Source organism: Asparagus officinalis, chromosome 5, assembly GCF_001876935.1.
Source record: "Asparagus officinalis chromosome 5, Aspof.V1, whole genome shotgun sequence".
Taxonomy (NCBI): Eukaryota; Viridiplantae; Streptophyta; class Magnoliopsida; order Asparagales; family Asparagaceae; genus Asparagus; species Asparagus officinalis.
Window position 1 is genome coordinate 47444581 of NC_033798.1, and position 4624 is coordinate 47449204.

General features: G+C 38.5%; 1 long non-coding RNA gene across 1 annotated transcript; it reads left to right on the forward strand.

Moving 5' to 3' along the window:
* LOC109842855 lies at positions 50-1576 on the forward strand. Its single transcript, XR_002247413.1, has 3 exons — positions 50-453; positions 668-747; positions 1301-1576. It is a non-coding gene; the product is annotated as an uncharacterized LOC109842855 (long non-coding RNA).

Below are 4624 nucleotides of genomic sequence, written 5' to 3' on the forward strand. Positions count from 1 at the left end.
GCTATTGGATCTTTGATATCATCCCCAATTCCCAAGTCCCCGTACCCACCCTCTCTCTCCCCAGAACCCAAGCCCTCTCCCTCCCCAGAACCCAAGCCCTCTCCCTCCACAGATCCCTCTCTTCTCTCCTCCGTTGGATCTCGCCGTCGAGCTCCTCTCCGCCTTCAACCCTCCTCCGACTCCGACCTCCTCCTCCGCCTTCAGTCCTCCTCCACGATCTTAACGTCGAGCTCCCTAAACCCTCCTCCCTCTCCCTCCGACCAACTACGACTCCGACTCCGACCTCTACCTCCGCTCCCTCTCATATCGCCGCCAGCCTTCACCCCCGTCAGAGCCAAGCCTGCGAGTCCCATCGCCGACAGTCTTCACCCCCGCGATCTCGTCATCGAGCTCCCCAAACCCTCCTCTCCTCTTTGCTCCACTGAGAAGTTTTTGGCACTGAACAGGCTCCAGGTTGGACCTAAATTAGCTGTTTGATTAGTTGTGTTCTGTAATTCAAATTTTGTCCTAGTGAATAATCCATTCAACTCATCGATTTCTTTTCTGTAGAATTTGAGGCCTAACATACTAACATTACCTTTTAGAAACATAATAGTATCTAAATCCAAAGGAATAACATTTTAGAAGTTCAAAACTAATTATTAAAAATTTATCTTTACACGTTCAGGTCAGCAATAGCTTTTAGCGTGAGACATTAGATGGGTCAAGAATCTGGGTGTTGTTGTGTGGAGAACAAGTCAGTTTCAGGTGAGTTCGCTTTTTCTATAATCATCTGTTAAGTTTGTGTTAAAGCGAGTTGATGTTTTCATAAAGGATTAGCTAATATACGGATGCCTTCACAACAAAGGAAATCAATGAGATGTGACCAAATATCTGAAAACCTATAAATAGTTGATGTTTTGCAATAGATCATATATTAAAGTAAGCAGTCACAAAACGTTGTATTTAATTAAGATGACATGTTGCTCTTGAGGACTTTAGGCACCTACAAGCTTGGCATGTCTTTGAATTTGTGTGTTTTTGATTTAAGTCCTTGACTCCTACTTGGGCGTTTTCTCACCAACATGTCATCTGCAACTTCTTAACTTTGGTAGTGTGGTACCCTGTTACATATTAGTTTTTGCGGGGGGTTGGGTCCAATACACTTCTAATTTGCGGGTGTTTACTGTTTGTTCTTGTGATTTTTTGACTGTCCTCTTAAGATGATTTTTTTAATCTATGGATTCATTTGTTTATTTTTGTGCACAGTGGACTTTGATGGTTTGTTCTTGATGTTTGTTCTTGATGTTTATTTTTGTAGGTAAAAATTATTCTTGATGTTTGATCCAATGGAAACTGAAGATGGTTGCTCCCATGTTGTTGAAGAACAAACTCTCAGTTAGATAACTTAGTTGTGCCAATTGTTGATGAGCACTTAAAACCAAAAATAGGCATGACTTTCGACAAATTAGAAGATGCTGAAAAATTCTACAGAAATTACGGAAAGGCCGGAGGTTTTGATATCCATAATAGTACAACAAATTATGGGAAGGATAGAGAGTTAATTTGCAAAAGTTATGTTTGTTCGAAAGAATGAGTGTTATCATAGCACTATTAGTGAGAAGGGGTTGAAGTCGTTATGTATCTGTGTTTTTGAGGTGTGATTGAAAAAATGGGTAATGAGTTTTTGTATCTTCTGTGTTGGTCCGTTGGCACTATAGATGAAGTTTTTGTATCTTTAATATGTTGTAACGCCATATGTCGGTTGTCTCAGTGATTTGTGCTTGGCATATCACTGGATATTAAACAAGACAAGTGGTGCTATTATTTGTGCTTATTGTCATCTCATTATTCTATGTTCGTATTCAGGCCAAAAATGATTGGAATTATGATAAAGCAAAAGACCAAAATCATGTACAGCTGCAAACAGTCTGGTTTTTAGAGGTACTAATTTGTAGATGTTAAAGCAAGAGACCAAAATTGTGAATTCATTATGAAGTTTGGATAGTAAATTATCAACATAAACTCAATTGAAAGAAGTCCTAGATCTGTATAGAGACACTCCTTTATTTATGTTAAAGATAAGTGTTGAAACTAACATCATAACTATATACAGTTAACTAGTACAGTTTTATAACAAAGAAAGGGTAAACAATCCTAACAACATATGTATCCAACCTGATGGAAACTAGTATATAGTACACAATCCTAACAACATATCTAACTAGTACAGTTTTATAACAAAGAAAGGGTAAACAATCCTAACACACCAAAACCAAACAACAACTTAAAAAAAGTTTCTCAAATACTAACAACATATGTATCCAACCTGATGGAAACTAGTCACCAGAAGAATTGTTTGATCTTCCAATCAGCGAAAGGTCTGACCAATAGATAACATACTAACAAGGATATGACAATAGTTGTTATCTTAAAGGAGGAGACAACCCAAAATTAACAAGGATATAGCACGTTCAAAATATCAACCAAATAATCATAACAACTGAACCAATTTCAAATAAACATAACCAGTTTGAACATTCGTTTACAATAGGATATTTGGATCATCAGTCATTCACTAATATGTTGCTCAGTCATTTGATTAACACACAGAGCAACAATATCAGTACAACGATACTTATAAATTTTAAATATAAAATTACATCATTCAGCATTTTATTCAAAACCTCATCATTTTTTTCTAGCCTTTCTAGTCTTTTTGTGAAATTCTTACTATCACCCACCCATTCGAAGAAGTTACAACCCTTACAATTAGGTCCCTTGTATCTCGGGCATCTATAAAATTCTAAGCCCTTATTGTGTCATTGCATGCACATTCATATTCTGCAAATTAACCCACAATAACATATTCTTTGTACTAAACCCTCATTTTCTTCTCCACTGAACTCTTCCGAAAAGTTCTTCATCTTTTATCTGCAAAAAACATATCACAAACAAATGGATATCACTGTAAAAGGATTGTGTACGTACCCGATATCATCTACTCACAACGTAATCCAAATTATGTACATAATCTACTCCCAAAATTCAAGGTTCATACAAATGTATATATCAGTCTATAAACAAGGAAAATTCAGATTCTTTGTTTAATTTTTCGGATCTATATATTGATCATCGAATTACCAAATGCACTAAATCTTCCATAGTGGAATATATAAGTAACAAATGCACTAAATTACTAATGTATTTAAATTGGCAAGTAAATTTTTCGGATTGCTCCGCTTAAACAGGTCAGACAGTGAAGCTGATGTTTCATATGAAAGAACAGTTAACTTGATGTCCCAAAAATGTTGTGAGTGTGTGATTACGCCAATTATCTTATGAGGCGAATATGTGAAATGAAAGCTTAATTTTCAACTTCAAATAAATATAAAGAAGTAGGCAGTCAAAATATTCAAAGATTGGACGGGAACAACCCAGATAGCCCATACATACACTTCCCTGAAAGCAAGGTAGAAAAAATTCACATGCAAATGACATGCAAATTAGACAGCGATAAGGTGAAGTAGACATTCTACATGCAAATTATCATAACACTACTGATTTTTTGTTATTAAGTCAAATTTTTAGCCTAATGTTGCCTCATAATCTCAAATTTAAAGAGGCTGATGAGTAATTATAACATCTAATATTTATCAAAAACAAGCAAAAAGTTTAGAGAGGACCTCGATCTGGGCTCAGGGAGCGGAGGTGGAGGTCGGAGTCGGAGTCGGAGTCGGAGTCGTAGTTGGTCGAAGGGAGAGGGAGGAGGGTTTAGGGAGCTTGACGTTAAGATCGTGGAGGAGGACTGAAGGCGGAGGAGGAGGTCGGAGTCGGAGTCGAAGTCGGAGGAGGGTTGAAGGCGGAGAGGAGCTCGACGGCGAGATCTAACGGAGGAGAGAAGAGAGGGATCTGGGGAGGGAGAGGGCTTGGGTTCTGGGGAGAGAGAGGGTGGGTACGGGGACTTGGGAATTAAAGATGATTTCAAAGATCCAATGGCCATTGTTCTTCATGAAAATCCAACGGCCAAAGTGAGTTTTCGCACAGTTGTTGTGCGAAAATTTTTTCGCATCCGAAAACTTATATATATATATATATATATATATATATATATTTATAGAGAGAGAGAGAGAGAGAGAGAGAGAGATTAATGGGTATCCTTGTCATAGGAGGGGATTTCCTCCTTGACGCCTCTAAAATCACATGATTTAGCGACATTATGGATGATCCGCTCTGTTAAACTTGATCTACATATTCTAAAATCCCAACACACCAAGTTTGGGGTGAATCAGTCATCGTTTGACCCTTCATATATATATTGTTGATGTCCGTGAACACACAGCCAAAGAGGGTCTTCCGTTGATGACGAAGGTTGGGAGATAAGAGATGGGGCCGACTCCTCCTCCGACTCTTTGCCCGATTCTGAGCGCGCGGGGTGGACTGATAGCCTACACATGTAAGAATTGCAGGAGTATAGGGCTAATTTCCCCTGTGGTACCTCCGATGGTCAAGTCAGCCGGTGAACTTGAGGAGGGTTTTTTAAGAGGTCCCTGGGCCATTCAGGTCCTTGCAGGGGGTTCCTCCTTAAGAGTTATTAAATTTTCTTTTTATGTAAAAAGAAGATCGAAAGGGGAGTAAAGCTGAG